This window comes from Mirounga leonina, unplaced genomic scaffold, assembly GCF_011800145.1.
Source record: "Mirounga leonina isolate KUSES-001 unplaced genomic scaffold, KU_Mleo_1.0 Mir_165, whole genome shotgun sequence".
NCBI classification, from domain to species: Eukaryota; Metazoa; Chordata; class Mammalia; order Carnivora; family Phocidae; genus Mirounga; species Mirounga leonina.
This window is the reverse complement of record NW_023270415.1, coordinates 19,143,774-19,161,043: the sequence shown is the minus strand read 5'-3', so window position 1 is coordinate 19,161,043 and position 17,270 is coordinate 19,143,774. Positions and strand designations below refer to the sequence as shown.

General features: G+C 38.2%; 1 long non-coding RNA gene across 3 annotated transcripts in view; it reads left to right on the top strand.

Annotated features, from left to right (window-relative positions):
- The window catches only part of LOC118014900, a 160,271-nt gene that overhangs the window by 56,586 nt on the left and 86,415 nt on the right, over positions 1-17,270 (top strand). For 2 of the 3 annotated variants that reach the window (XR_004680415.1, XR_004680414.1), the window contains exon 2: positions 6,728-6,783. The exons of the other annotated variant lie outside the window; for it this stretch is intronic. This is a non-coding gene — a long non-coding RNA (uncharacterized LOC118014900). The remainder of the gene's footprint in view (positions 1-6,727; positions 6,784-17,270) is intronic. 3 annotated transcript variants of the gene reach the window in all.

Sequence of the window (17,270 nt, the reverse complement as noted above, 5' to 3'; positions counted from 1 at the left end):
TGAAGGTCTCACTGAGGTCCTCCACTCTTTTCTCAAGTCCAGTATCTTTTTGACTATTACTTTAAGTTCTCCATTAGGCATATTATGTATCTGCATTTCACTTAGCTCTCTTGCTGTGATTTTGTCCTGTTCTTTCATTTGGGACATATTTTTCTGTCTAATTTTTTTCTAACTACCTGTGTCCGTTTCCCTGTACTAGGAATGTCAGCTACATCCCTTGCTCTTGCAAGTAGTGGCCTTTTGATGAAGAGGTCCTGTAATGCCCTGCAGTGCCATGTCTCCTGTTCCCTAGGACCTGGCATTTCAGGGAGTGACTCCTGTGTGTTGTGTGTGCCCTGTTTTGTTATGGCCACTTTTTCCTTCAGTCCGTTTGGCTGCAGTGGCTTTCTTGCCTGTAGTGGGCAGTGTTTTGTTCACAGCTAAAGTGGAGTGGGTATTAACAAGGTATATGCCCATCTGCTTGCTAAATGAGACCTGGAACCTCTGCTTCAGGGCTGGGCTGACTTAGCAGATCTGCAAAGAGTGAATGGACTGCCACTGACAGGACAGAGGATCCCACAAAAGGCAGGGGTTGTGTTGCTGGGAATATTTGCACTGATCTTCTAGGGGCATGAACTGACAGTGCCAGGACTGAGGCAAGTGTGACTGGGAAGGATGGATCTGCTGAAGTGATGGGGGCAAGGCTTGGTGCAAACAAGTTAAGTAGGGAGTGTGGGCACTGAGCTGGTTCCTGCAGATGGCCATGTGTTTATGCTGGGGGCTGGAGGAGGGAAATGGTGCCTATCAGTTCCTTTGTTCCTGGAGGAGTCTCTCTGAGATCCTTGTATCTCTAGGACCTGTGATGAGTAAATCACTCTCCCTCCAGTCTTTCCCTGGTGGTTTTTTCAAACTGCTGGTTCTCTGCTGTCTGCTAAGGTTGCTTGGCATGCTATCTCTTTAAGGGTGGGGACTCAACTTCCTAACACCCTCAGGCCTCTCCTAGAGCTGAGCTTACTGATGTTTGGATCCAAGCACTAACCAGGCCAGGCTTTAAGTCCACTGGTTGTTGTGTTCTCTCCATCTCTGTCTCTGTCTCTCTCTCTCTCAAATGAATAGATAAAATCTAAAACAAACAAACAAACAAAAGAACTTGTGAAATCTGTCCCCTCTCACTTTCAAAGCCAAATGTTATGGGGTTTGTCTTCCCCTTGCAGGCTCCCCTGTGTGACAGTCTGTTTCTCACCCTTCTCAGCACCCCTGGCTCCCTCCCCCCAAAAGCAGCCATGGTCTGTTTAGGTTTTAAATCGCCTCTCCACCTTTCCTACCTTCTTGAAGGTGGCCTCTCCTCTGCCGGTCTTTGGGTAGTTTTCTAACCTGATGTGAGTGTTATCTGTTGTATCTGTGGGACAAGACAAGCGTAGGTTCCTCCTACTCCACCACCTTCCCAGCCTCCTATATATGTATATTCTTAATGACTTAAAATAGGATGGCCACTAGGGAGGTTTGCAAAGCAAGCATTTACCAATATTGGTTATAATGTTACTGGACAGGCAGGGAGCAAATAGCAGTTGAAACCCACCCCTATATGTGTGCTTTTTGAGTGTACCCAGCCCATGTGCCAGACATGTGAGCTGAGAAGCCATCAAGATATCTTTAGCCCAGTAACTATCTGCCTATACTGCAGGAGACATCCTCAGTGAAAAATGCCTAGCTGAGTCCAGTCTATCCTCAGATCTGTGAGAGATACTAACAATACATGATCCTTGTTGCATGATGCTAATTTTGGGTAGCTTGCTTACAGAAATAGGCAACTGAAACAAGTAGTAACTTCACACTCAATTTTACTTTTATATTCTTCCTAATAGATGGGTCTTTAATATTTATTGGGTTATTTAATAAATTTACATTTTTGTCACTTCATCTGTGGCAGAAATAGCTTTTGACCCAAAGGCTTCACCTTTGTCCTATGGATTAGTTGAACATATTTTGATCTTTTGAAAACTCTGTTTCTGGGAACACTCTGGCTAACACCATGATCTTTTACAAGTCACCTATATAAAAGTCTAGAGAAAAAAAACACTCCTTGAAAATAACTTTTAATTTCCAAAGTTTGCATGACATCTTTACAAAAGAATAAAAGAAACACATCACTAGGATAAAATGAAGGCATATTATGACAATCTTATAATAATTTTGAGTAAAAAATTTGTTTTTTATTGTTTAATGTTATTCACTTAAATGTTAATCCATTTCTTCTGTTTAAAAAGCATTAAAAATAGAACTTGCCTTCTACACACTCTGTTGAGCAGATCTTTAGGACTGCTTTGTCACTTACTCTGTTCAGACAGGAAACAATTAACTTCTTAAAATTGAAAATAGCTTTCAAATGTCATTATCCTTTTCCAATTTTCATGGACACTTAAAAGAATGCTAATTAAGTTCAACTTAAAATTTTCATATTTTTTCATTAATTGATGGAGCCGTATTATTTTGAAAAGAGAACCTCTTTAACAATATTGTCGTAAATATTTTTTGGAAATTCTACATTGTAAAATGATGGAACATCATTTCAGTGAAGTGCAGAGGTTTTATAACAATCATATCTGAAAATACATCCATCAAATTCAATTTATTGCCAGTTTGGGGGTTCCTAGTGATCTATGCTAGAGATCAATGCACATCCATTACTCATTCCTCTCCCAACCATATATAAAGAATTTTTTAAATTACATATCAGTCAGTTATTGCCACAATAATTCTGCTCACCAGCTACCCTCAAATTTTGTGACACATTACAATAAGCATCTGTTTCTCAGTAATGCATCCAAGATTCAGTTTGGGTGGTTCTCTTCCATGTGTTTCATCTGGGGCCATGTGTTTCATTCTATTCTCATGAGAATGGCAGAATAATAAGAAGCCTTAAAGTACAAGCATATTTCAAGCCTCCACTCATTAACATCGAACATTACATTGGTCAGAGCAAGTCACATGACCCAAAGTCAAGGGGCAGGAAGATGAGGCCATGGCAACTGCACAGATGTCTAACTCTATTACAACAGAGTTAAACATCAGAACCAAAAGGTCATTTGCCATAAATGGTAGATGAGGACAGGTATGCTTCCTTAAACCCTGAATCCAACACCTGGCCCACCAGGATACACATCTAGGCCCAAACCTTAAAGACCAGCCAGGTTAGTTCTTCAGCTTTTGCTCTACTTCTTGTTCAGGTCTCATTCCAGGTCAAAAGTCAATTTTCCTCCTTGTCCAGACTGATTCCAAAATGTACTAGTAAAGTGATTGTCATGGCACTATCCTCAGATATTCTAAAGGAGTGACCGAATATGAGCTTTACCCAGGACAACATAATGAAATTTTTTGAGGAAATATAAGTGGCATAATTTTGGGATGACAAAAGCAGTAGTAATTGCCATCATTTATTGACAGCTTAATATGTGACCAGCATTGTGCTGAGTACTTTACAGAATTATTTCACAAGATGGGAGGTATCCATAAGGAGTTACCCTAAAACATGAACTATCCATCTCATGAGTGGGGGCTTTGAATAGCCAAGTTTTATGCCCACTGCTAAATCCTAACTGAAGGTAGTAAATATTGTGGGTTTTGCTGCCTAGTGTCTATTATTACCATTATTCCGGTAAAAGAAGAATTGATAAATTTATCAAGACAAGATGCTTTGCCCTTCTTAGCCTGACTATTTATTTTCTAGGCTCTACATTTTTTTTAAAGATTTTATTTATTTATTTGAGAGAGAGAGAATGAGAGACAGAGAGCACGAGAGGGAAGAGGGTCAGAGGGAGAAGCAGACCCCCCGCTGAGCAGGGAGCCTGATGCGGGACTCGATCCCAGGACTCCAGGATCATGACCTGAGCCGAAGGCAGTCGCTTAACCAACTGAGCCACCCAGGCGCCCCTAGGACTCTACATTTTTAGGAGAGAGACAAAGAGAGGGAAAAATTACGGAGCTGATTTGTTGAAATTATAGATTAGTCCCTGCAATGTGATGCCCAAAGCTTCCCTGCTTCCTATCCTTTCCAGCCTTGTTCTTCAGCTGCTGTTTTATTTAGTGAACCATGCCAGATCCTTCCAAAAGTTATCATTTTGCCATTCAGAGCCAGTTTTTATTGTTTTTCACCAAAAACCTTCACTGTTCTCCCACATGAGTGAGCTAAGTAGAATCACACAAATTTGTCACTACTCACTAAATAGCTAAGGTCCTTGAGTATGGGAAGACATTTTTCATCTATATATATTTAGTGCCTAAAACAAATTCCTGAAACATGACATACTATACACTGAATGTGTGTGTTCCACCCCCAAATTCATATGTTGAAATCTAATCCCCAATGTGCTGGTATTTGGAGGCAGGGCCTTGGGAGGTGCTTAGATCATGAGGCTGGAGTCCACATGAATGGAATTAGTACCCTTTTAAAGAGACCCCAGAGAGCTCTCTGGCCCCTTCCATCATGTGAGAACACAGAAACAAGACAGCTGTCTACAAACTAGGAAGCAGATCATCACCAGATCTGCTAGCGCCTTGATCTTGGATTTCCCAACTTCCAGAACTATGAGAAGTAAATTCTGTTTTTTTAAGCCACCCAGTCTATGGCAGTTTATTATAGCAGCCTGAAAGTACTAAGACAGTACATAATTTATTTTTTCCAGATTTCCATGCAGAGCTCTGGCTCCTTTTATTTAAAGATGATACCTATCCTCTCCTCCATCTTACCCCCATGTTTCAACTTCTCTAATTTCAGCAAATTTTAACCTGAGAAGATCAGGAGCTCAGACTGTTTCTCAGCAAATATTCAATAATCAAAACTATTCTGTGAGAGTTTATGTTAAATCTAGTGCCTCATATTAATAATATGCACACCAACTACTTATAAAGAGTTATTTCAAAAGAAAAATATGTGTCATAGTTCCCTTAGTCTGGGATGGAAATCTACATAGAATGATAAATGTAGCCCACCATACACTGATATAGCTAAGGAAAACTGAGGTTTTCTTAAATATAAGTTAGCTTCAGAGAAAGTAAGATTATCCTGAAACCATTCTGGGTATTGTCAGTTACCAAAATAGCTTGAACAGGATTTAGGAATAAGTATTTCTTTAACGGAATATATTCCTTAAAATAAGATTCAGATGTAACATTAAAAGACAAACTAAACTTTTCAACAACAAAAAAAATAAGGGAAAGAATTTGGTAATACTATTTTGGAGAATTAAAAACAATTTTGTAACCTTTATGGGTAGTGGTGGGGGGATTCTATTTATAACCATTATGTCTATCACAGAAAAATGGAAAATACAGGAAGATACTAAGAAAAAAATCATCCATAATTTATAACTGTTAGGAATCTTTCTACTATATGTTACGGGAACACCCAATTATATTTGCTTAAGCAAAGAGGGGATCTGTTGGCTCCTAGAACTGAAAACAGCAGGGATTAAACGAGCTTTAGGTGCCAGTTTACTTGAGGTCAAAGGATGTTATGAGGGTTAGACTGCTGTCTCACCATCTCTGGCTTTGCTATGCATGAGGCTGACTCCATTCTCAGGTGGGCTACCTCTTGAAGGCTGCAGCATGGCTACCCTCCAACTACTCTAATGTTCCAAATCTATGGGAAAAGAAAGACTTTGCAACCCTGAAGGCTAAAACCAAAGCTTCATATTTGATTTGGCTCCAAATGGGCCTGGCTTTGAATCCCTCACAGGTTCATCACTGAGTAACTCAAGGAACAGGGGTGAAGCCCTCTCCCAGAGCACAAGGGCTGCAGTAGTGGAGAGCTTGACACTATAATGAGAACTGGCACTCATGATTGAAGGAGAAGGAATGGGAATGGAAAATGAGTCACAGATGTCTGCTACTCTACTACCATCACTGAGAGATAACAACCATTAACATTTTGTTATATGTGTGTGCACACACACATGCACACACATGTAAGAAATTAGAGCATTTAAAAATTGATTTCTAGAAACCAGAGAGCAAAATTAAAATTCTGTATTACTCCATTTATATGAAATTCTTAAAAAATAAATCTAAATAAGGTTAGTGGGTGCCTGGGGCTGGAGGTGGGAATATGATGGAAATGTTCTATGTCTTGATTATGATGGTATTTATGACTGGTACATGGAAATTTTCCTCAGCCAAAACAACTTTAATACAATAATACCATACTACTCAGGGACCATAGTAACTGATACCATGTATAGCAGGGACAGAGTTGGTTAGAAAAGTCAGGTTCACATTTACATGACAATGTAGCAAATATATGTACATCTGATTCAGATTTATTAAGAATAAAATATGTGGGGCGCCTGGGTGGCTCAGTCGTTAAGAATAAAATATGTGGTTGGGATGCCTGGGTGGCTCAGTTGGTTAAGCGGCTGCTTTTGGCTCAGGTCGTGATCCCAGGGTCCTGGGACTGAGCCCTGCATCGGGCTCCCTGCTCAACGAAGAGCCTGCTTCTCCCTCTCCCACTCCCCCTGCTTGTGTTCCTGCTCTCTTGCTGTGTCTCTCTCTGTCAAATAAATAAAAAATCTTTAAAAAAAAAAAAGAATAAAATATGTGGTATAAGAGAAAGTTTCTACCAATGCTACTAACTGTTCATATTTGATTTATTTTTTCATTACATAATGGCTAAACTGCATTTATTACTTAGAAGTTCTCAATACTCTTACTACAATCCCCTTTTAACTGAATTTTGTATCTTTTTTGTGATCAGGGCATGTAGCACTCACAGGATGCTACAGTGAGATGTGCTGGACACAAACATGAGAGGTGAGCTCTGTGATCAAAGAACAACAAGATCTGTTTCTTCCACATATTTCAATGAAGGTCATTTCTCAACTGTGTCTCCTTGAGAACAAGGCTATGTTTATTGTTGGTAGTACAAAATATTTATGTGATATTTGAAAAGATCAAAAGTCTCCAAACAACTTTTACATGCCATGTCTCTCAATGGCTTGCCTACATAGAGTGGCATTTTAATATACATTTTCGAGATGGAGGGTCTAAGTCAGCATCAATGGGTATCTCAAAACCAATAGAAGGCCTTGACTCCAGGACAAAGAATTATTAATGATTATTCAGGAGTCCTTCCAAGAGATCGAAAAATCCTTGTGGACTTGGAATGAGACAGAGTTTTCAGCAGAAACATTGTCCTCTTTAAGAAAAGTAACTTTGACAGAGTGGCAGGATGGATTGGTGTGCAGAGAAAAAAATAAAATATGGAGAAAACAGTTGGGGTGTATTGCAATAGGTCAGACTTGAGGTAACAAGGGCCAGAACAAGGACTTAGCATTTTCAAGTGTAGGTGGAAATAATAATGGTGAAGAACACAGTCTGATCTGAATGCATCAGTACAGACAAAGGTTTTACTCTATACTCCTTGTTCACTGAGTCAGGGTAGAAGTTACAATTGAAGTGGGACAAAGCAATGGCATCACCATGAGAAAACCAGGTTTCAGTTATAGGAAAGGGAAAAGGGGTAGAGAGCATGAATGTATTCTTTCAGCAGGTTGGAAAAAACAGAAAAGTTCAGGTCTGGAGCTAGAAATACCCATTTGGTGGCCAAACCTACTTTCTGAAAGGTTCAGAATTTTAGGTAGATGGATTCCAGAGAATGTGATGACAGCCAACAGACGGAAATCTAGGTTGGGCAGGTGACATCAGCATGGTTTAAGAAAGTAAAAAAGTGTTGTCAAGATTAAACCCAAAAGGTGAATGTGGGAGCCAGCCACATGTGGAGATCCAACTAGCAGTCCACCAGGCCAATCTGACGCCTGATGGGACAGGACCTGTTTTAAGTGACCAGCATGTTAGCAGGTATTTGACACAGGAGTTCCAGCAAGAGGAACAGGGTCCAAGCTACTGGAATTAGAGGACAAAAGTGGAAAGTTACTTAATGCTCAACTATAAAAATTAAGACACAAAGTCAGAGTGGGGTCAACTTAATGCTGAAACATTTGAATATTGAAGAAAAAAGGACAAATTGTCCAGAGTCTAGAGCCAGTGGTCAAGTGGTCCTTTCCATGGATAGAGGAGTATAAAGGTAAAGAGATGCTAGAGTGCTTCCTGAAGTATTTCAGGGAGTAATTGAGATCAAGGGGTAGTTTGTTCAAAATGGAAAGGGGTTCCTAAAGGCATGATGAAAAGTATTAGATATGACAACAGTCTAAAGTCTAACTTTTTTTAAAGATTTTATTTATTTATTTGACAGAGAGAGACACAACGAGAGAGGGAACACAAGCAGGGGGAGTGGGAGAGGGAGAAGCAGGCTCTTTGTTGAGCAGAGAGCCCGATGAGGGTCTTGATCCCAGGACCCTGGGATCATGACCTGAGCTGAAGGCAGGCGCTTAACAACTGAGCCACCCTGTCTCCCCTAAAGTCTAATTTAAGATGAAAATGTAACTTTCTCAAAAGATAATTGAAAAGAAAATTCTTCTTTCTCCTCACTCCATAACATTATAATAAGAAGGGAGGAGGGAGGGAGGGTGGGAGAGAGAGAAGAAGCAAGGACAGGGAAGAGAAAGGGAAGGGAAAGTGTAAGGGAAGAGACCTTCTTTCAAGAAAGAGACTCAAGGGGTTGCATTCATGATGTTGTTGTTGTTATTATTGTATTATTGGTTTCACATGACTTCTCTTTATCATCAGGACCACCCAATGTTTTAATCATACAATTTTTGTCAAATATAATTAATTCTCTTCTTGAAGACATCTTGAAAACTTTTCCATTTGAATTTGAACCAACAATTTCTAGGCTTTCTGCATAGTATCCATCATTCCAGATTCCCTTTTGTTATACTTCTGGATTATGTCCACTAATTTGGATCCCTTGTCTTTCTTTTTCATGTATACATTTTTTCATTTTTCTGGTACTTTTCTTAAAGTGGTTGTGTCAGTAACAAATTTATGAATTATTACAAATTTACAACTGTTTTCCCTCTGCCCTCACTCTTAATTGGTGATTTGGTTAGGGTCAAATATAGTATTAATTTTCCCTTGGAACTTGTTTGGCATCATTACTGTTCTTCTAGGATTCCAGCATTGCTGGTTCTCACCAGCAGATCTCACTTTGAAGGTACTGCTCCATTTTCTTTAGAATCTGGTGATACTGATGACAAATTTGATGCTGCTTGGAGTCTTGTTATTGTGTAAAGAACCTGCCTTTTGCTCTCAAGTTCTTTTAGATGTTCACTTTATTCTTAGGGTACTGGAATTTCACAAGAGTGGAACTGAGTGTGGATCCTTTTTAAATTATTATTCATTCTTCTTGATGCTCAGTGAGTCCTTTCAACATGAATATGGGTCTTTATCCCTGGGAACACATCTTCCTATAATTTCTTTGAATATTCTCTTCTCTCTCTCTCTCTCTCTCTCTCACAACTCTGATAGTATGGATTAGACTTAACATCTTTTCTCATCTTTTGTGTATTGACCCATACCTCTTGTTCATTTTGCGCTAAACTCTGAGATTTCCTAGATCTTTTCTTATAGATTTCCTGCTGATTTTTTTTTAATTGCAGCAATTTGTATCTTTCTTAACTTTCTCAACTTTCTCTTTAGAAGTAACTTCAAACTTACAGAAATTTACAAAAGCAGTATAATAAACACCTACATGTCCTTTACCCAAATTCACCAATTGCTTACAATTTGCCCCATTGACTTAGTCATTTCCATGTATGAGCACATAGTCTCTCCATGTATGTATGTATGGATGGATGGATGGATAAACCAAGGAGAAAGGCCTGGGACAGATTCTTCCCCTACAGCCCTCAAAAGAAACCAACTTTGCCAACACCTTGATTTTGGACTTTTAGTCTCCAGAACTGTGAGACAATACATTTCTGTTGTTTAAGCCTCCTAGCTTATGTTACTTAGTCTAGCCAACTAATATAGCATTCAATATCCATTTGCCCTTCAATTGGGATGTTACTTTTGATGATCCAGTGAAGATGTTGTCTTATTTCTTCACTGTATAGTTACTGTTTCTCTCTAGCAACTAATAAACAATCTGTAGGAATATGACTTAAGACCATGTAAATCTCCTTCCTCTGAAAAATATTCCCTTCTCAGATATAGATATAGCATCATTCATGATTATTGTCTGAATCAATCTTTACCATTTTGGTCCCAGACAATAATTTTCTTAACTCTAGTACTTTCTTTACATTTACTGGTTGGAAGTCATTCTACTATAAATAAGAGTTATCTTTCCTTCTGCATGTTTTTATTTATCTATTTAAAAAGGATACATAGAGGGGCACCTGGGTGGCTCAGTTGGTTAAGCGACTGCCTTTGGCTCAGGTCATGATCCTGGAGTCCCGGGATCGAGTCCCGCATCGGGCTCCCTGCTCCGCAGGGAGTCTGCTTCTCCCTCTGACCCTCCTCCCTCTCATGCTCTCTGTCTCTCATTCTCTCTCTCTCAAATAAATAAATAAAATCTTTAAAAAAAAAAGGATACATAGAATTCTGTTTTTTGAATCTAGAATTCATTACTGTCTTCATTACTTTAATGACCAAATTGTTCCACATTTCATCAGTTGGAGCACCTTTATGTGTGTTGGCTCTTGTGTCCTTTTAACATGCCTCCAGCTTTTAAAAAAAAATATTTTCTTGCTTCTGGCTTAACAAGACATTCTATTCATTTTGTACTTTCCTTTCCCTGGCTCTGGAATCAACTACTTCTCTGAGGAGCCCCAGTACTTTTAGTGGGGAATGGTATATACAGAGCAAGATCTGAGTACTAGAGGTAACTGTTACTTTTGGAATGTCTCTGTTTCTAAGATCTTTCAGCAGATAAAGCTGGAACACACACACACACATGCATGCACATATATGTACAGTACATGTACACATACATATACATATTTTAGAATTCATGAGTTTGCATCAACATCCCAATTCTAATTTATCTCCTTAAGGATCTTCCTTGCCTTCTCCCTTTCCAAACATATGTGACCTTTCTTCCTGGCTCCTCAAAACATCAACATATTTAGTTATTTGCTTGAACCTATAATATAACTAAAATAGTTGCAGAATTGCTTCACCCACCCTACTTTAAAAAATAAACCTAATAATAGTAATTCTGTATTTGCTTGCCATTTTTCACACCATCTCCACCACCATGAGGGTACATGGTCAAACACTGTGTTCATAAATTACTGAAATATATGTACACTAATTCTTGTTTTATAGATCATTATCTTTCCAAATCTCTCAGAGCATATTAACAAGATCTTTTTTTAAATTTCTCTTCTGATCTCTCAATTGTCTGTTTTATCCAAGGTCAGTTGTCTTTTTCTTTTCTGTCTTTAATGTCCTTGAAAATGAATGATTGTTGTCTATTCTCATTCATGGATAAAGGGCTGAGCTGTTAATGTGGTATACAGCATGAATGTTCCAAATATGTACAGTCTAATTTTCCTACTAACTTTCTCACCTGAATGGGAAGGTTGACTATAGTCTCCATGTACATGAATACCTGTCATTTGGCGAGACAGGTACCCCACCAAACTCCAATCCCCACCAAACACCAGCAAAAAGGGCTTTACTTTGGAGTGCCTATATTTAAACTCAGGTCCCTAGCTCTTCCTCACACAGATCAGCTGACATTTTTAGAGATCATTGTTACCATTTTATCTTAGAAACTATCAGAATGCATTGAGGAGATGATGGCAAGTGATGGGGGTGATAGCCCAAGCTCAAAATACTTCTTTAAATAACTCCTTAATAAATCACCTATCAATTCTTATCTTCCTTCTTACAAGCTCTTGATCTGTAGTTTTTCTTTCTTTCTTTCTTTCTTTTCTTTCTTTCTTCTTTCTTTCTTTCTTTCTTTTTTTTTCTTTCTTTCTTTCTCTTTCTTCTTTCTTTCTATAGTTTTTTCATGGCTATGGCACTAGCTGCTACCTCTATTGTAGACACTTTCCTAATATTCTTTTGAAATTTAGTTTCTGCTCTAATTTATTTTTCAATATCACTCCTTTGGTTTTGCATCTTTAAGAAATTTTTTAAAAAGATTTTATTTATTTATTTGACACAGAGAGAGAAAGCACAAGTATGCAGAGAGGCAGGCAGAGAGAGAGGGAGAAGCAGACTCCCCACTGAGCAGGGAGCCCAATGTGGGGCTCGATCCCAGGACCCAGGGATCATGACCTGAGCCGAAGGCAGCCGCTTAACCAACTGAGCCACCCAGGCACCCCAAGAAATTTTTTTTTTAATTGAAGTATAGATCTACAATGTTAGGTTAGGTTCTGGTGTACAACATAGTGAATCAATTCTACACATTGCACAGTACTCACCATGGTAAGTGTAGTTGATCTCTGATCTTCAGTTGTTCTCTCCTCTCATCTCAGGACAATCATGAATTAATTCTAACTTAAATTTCCTTATAGTCATTTCAGTGGACTATATGGAGGGGACAGAGGTCAATGTGAATATTCAGTTGAATAAGATTGTGTAATTTTCTTTCCTGAGCATAAATAGCACATGAACTCTGCATGGATGGTGTAGGGTGAGACTGTACTACTTATGGCAAGTGTTAATGCACATGAGGGTTTGTACCCTGGGTAGGAACTGTGACTCACAGGAACCCTGTTGTAAGTTCTGCTGCAGGCTGTAGACACAAGTCATTGAAGTTTGAAGAGCTATGGAGTAAAAGATGTGCTTGGTTGTCCTGGTCGGTGCAGAGATTCCTAATAGAATGTTTTGCTTTTTCAGTAAGCTCATCCCTTTGTATATCACAACATGCAATTCCACCAACCTAGAACATAAAGGGGTTTTTTATGATGATACAATCATAAGTAGATACCAGGATTCCTGTCTCCTAGTCTTCCCACTTTCTAACACTTCTGTACATAAAGAACATCTGAAAACTCTGTTCATCTCTCAATGCCAATGATACCCATCTTCCATACTAGATAACATTAGATACAAAAGAGTTTCCTGGACTGAAGCAACCTCAGGATTCAACTACCAAGAAAAACTAAGCTGCTTTGCTTATTTATATATTACTTCTCCACACTGTCATTTTGTAACAGTAGCAGTAATATTCTATTTTTAGGCATCTTTATTAGATTAAAGAGAAGGTTGAATATTTCTCAAAGAGCATGCATAGTAATGGCATTCTCCTTTTTGAACTAAACTTTAAGGATTTCATGAAAATCACTTCAATTTTTTAGCATTAGCTGTGAAAACTGAAAGATCCTAGAAAATGAAAGATATTTTTCTTCATAGGCATAGGGAGAGAGGGAATTTTAACATTTGGTAATGACAAAAACTCATTTAATTGCTGAATGATTCTGCATTCATTGTACAACAAGAACTGGAGAGACTTGAGCTCTCCTCAGGCTGTCCTATAGCATTTTTATCTCTGCATGTTGCTTTATGCCTGCTGTAGTGATTAATCAGCAATATTGTCCATTCTCCATTTAATATTTCCTTTTTTTAAATCTCTGTATGAAGTTTCTAAATATTCATTTCTTTGTTTTTTCATTTGTTCTTGAGCCTAGCCTTCTACTGCTTTGCAGATTTCTCATTAATGATCACACATAAAAAATTTACTGAAGGTAAACTCAAGCTCAGACTAGGAATAATTTTTTTTAAGAATCTGACTCCCATTCTCCTTACTCAGTCTGACTCCCATTCTCCTTACTCAATGTCTTTTGTGGGTTTCTTTGTGTTTCTTTTTTGTTGTTGTTTTTGATTTGCAATGTGACCTATATTAACTTGGATTCATATTCGTAGAAAAAAGACTTGTCACTATCATAATCATATTTTCAAAAAAGTATGCTAAGGAGAGGATCTCAAGCAGGAGTTGCAAATGCCATCTAAAATTCTGTTTGATTTGTCATCTTTCTTTTTCTTTTTCTTACCTATTTACCTGTCACTTAGCATGCTTTAAGTGTGAGAGTTTCAAAAAGACCAAAAGAACAGATAAGGCAGATATGAAGTTGGGAGCTTGCCAAACTCCAGTGAAGTCTTTGATATAAATGGAGTTCAAAGAAAAGTGGAATTTAAAATTTTGAAATTTAAAAATGCAATAAATGTAATAAATAACCTTCTGACTCAAATAACCTTCTGTAATATTTTGTGAAGACTATTTGGGTGTAGCACAGCCTACTCATTCTATTACGTACTCAACTTTATAGAAGTATGGTTAAAAACATGGGTTTTAAACAGTACATTAAAAGGATTATTCACCACGACCAAGTGGGATTTATTCCTGGGCTGCAAGTTTGGTTGAACATCTGCAAATCAATTAATGTGATACAATACATTAATAAAAAAATAAAGAACAAGAATCATATGATCCTCTCAATAGATGCAGAAAAAGCATTTGACAAAGTACAACATCCTTTCTTGATTAAAACTCTTCAGAGTATAGGGATAGAGGGTACATACCTCCATATCATAAAAGCCATCTATGAAAAACCCACAGCAAATATCATTCTCAATGGGGAAAAACTGAGAGCTTTCCTCCTAAGGTCAGGAACATGGCAGGGATGCCCATTCTCACCGCTACTATTCAACACAGTACCAGAAGTCCTAGCCTCAGCAATCAGACAACAAAAAGAAATAAAAGGCATCTGAATCGGCAAAGAAGAAGTCAGACTCTCACTCTTGCAGATGATATGATACTTTATGTGGAAAACCCAAAAGACTTCACCTCAAAACTGCTAGAACTCATATAGGAATTCAGTCAAGTGGCAGGATATAAAATCAATGCACAGAAATCAATGGCATTCCTATACACCAACAACAAGACAGAAGAAAGAGAAATTTAGGAGTTGATCCCATTAACAATTGCACCCAAAACCATAAGATACCTTATGGAATAAATCTAACCAAAGAGGCAAAGAATCTGTACTCAGAAAACTATAGAATACTCATGAAAGAAATTGAGGAAGACACAAAGAAATGGAAAAACGTTCCATGCTCATGGATTGGAAGAACAAATATTGTGAAAATGTCTATGCTACCTAGAGCAATCTACACTTTTAATGCAATCCCTATCAAAATACCATCACCTTTTTTCAAAAAAATGGAAAAAAATAATCCTAAAATTTGTATGGAACCAGAAAAGACCCCAATTAACCAGAGGAAAGTTGAAAAATAAAAGCAAAGCGGGTGGCATCACAATTCTGGGCTTCAAGCTCTATTACAAGGCTATAATCATCAAGACAGTATTGTACTGGCATAAAAACAGACACATAGATCAATGGAACAGAATAGAGAGCCCAGAAATGGACCCTCAACTCTATGGTCAACTCATCTTTGACAAAGCAGGAAAGAATGTCCAGTGGAAAAAAGACAGTCTCTTCAACAAATGGTGTTGGGAAAACTGGTAGCCACATGCAGAAGAATGAAACTGGACCATTTCCTTATACCACACACAAAAATAGACTCAAAATGGTTGAAAGACCTAAATGTGAGACAGGAGTCTATCAAAATCCTAGAGGAGAACACAGGCAGCAACCTCTTCGACCTCAGCCACAGCAACTTCTTCCTAGAAAAATCGCCAAAGGCAAGGAAAGCAAGCACAAAAATGAACTATTGGGACTTCATCAAGATAAAAAGCTTTTGCACAGCAAAGGAAGCAGTCAATAAAACCAAAAGACAACCAACAGAATGGGAGAAGATATTTGCAAATGACATATCAGATAAAGGGCTAGTATCCAAAATCTATAAAGAACTTATCAAACCCAACACCCAAAGAACAGATAACCCAATCAAGAAATGGGCAGGAGACATGTACAGACATTTCTGCAAAGAAGACATCCAAATGGCCAACAGACACATGAAAAAGTGCTCAACATCGCTCAGCATCAGGGAAATCCAAATCAAAACCTCAATGAGATACCACCTCACACCAGTCAGAATGGCTAAAATTAACAAGTCAGGAAATGACAGATGTTGGCAAGGATGCGGAGAAAGGGGAATCCTCCTACACTGTTGGTGGGAAAGCAAGCTGGTGCAGCCACTCTGGAAAACAGTATGGAGGTTCCTCAAAAAGTTGAAAATAGAGCTACCCTACAACCCAGCAATTTCATTACTGGGTATTTACCCCAAAGATACAAATGTAGTGATCTGAAGGGATACATGCACCCCAATGTTTATAGCAGCAATGTCCACAATAGCCAAACTATGGAAAGAGCCAAGATGTCCATCAACAGATGAATGGATAAAAAATGGATAAAGAAGATGTGGTGTGTGTGTGTCTGTGTATATGTATATATATATATATATATGGAATATTATGCAGCCATCAAAAAAACAAAATCTTGCCATTTGCATTGACTTAGATGGAACTGGAGGGTATTATGCTAAGCAAAATAAGTCAATCAGAGAAAGACAAGTATCATATGATCTCACTGATATGAGGAATTTGATAAACAAGACAAGGACCATAGGAAAAGGGAGGAAAAAATGAAACAAGATGAAACCAGAGAGGGAGACAAACCATAAGAGACTCTTAATCTCAGGAAACAAACTGAGGGTTGCTGGAGTGGTGGGGGGTTGGAGGGATGGGGTGGCTGGGTGATGGACAATGGGGAGGGTATGTGCTATGGTGAGCAGTGTGAATTGTGTAAGACTGATGAATCACAGACTTGTACCTCTGAAACAAATAATACATTATATGTTAAAAAAAAAAGAAAAGATAGTAGGAAGGGAAAAATGAAGGGGGGGAAATCAGAGGGGGAGAGGAACCATGAGAGACTATGGACTCTGAGAAACAAACTGAGGGTTTTAGAGGGGAGGGGGTTCAGCCAGTGATGGGTATTAAGGAGGGCACATACTGCATGGAGCACTGGGTGTTATACACAAACAATGAATCATGGAACACTACATCAAAAACTAATGATGTAATGTATGAGGACTAACATAACATAATAAAATAAAATAAAAATACATAAAATGATTAAAGCAAAAAGATTGGTACTGGAAGGGGCGTGTTTCAGTTACCTGGTAAATTCACTTAAATTCTCAGATGTCTTCTCTTGCTGAATAAACAAAGTATGATTGTTAAAAAAAAAAGGGCTTTATACTCAGAGAGTCCAGGGTTCAACTGCATCTCTAACACTTATTACTTACATGATTTGGAGTATGTTACTTAATATTTATGAACTTCATTTTTCTAAGGTGTAAAATGGGGTGATAGTAATAATAATATCTATTTCATGGAGTCGTTACAAGGATTGAATTAGATAATGTATGCAAAGTGCTTAGCAAAGAGCTTGATGCATAGTAAGGGGAGTAAAATA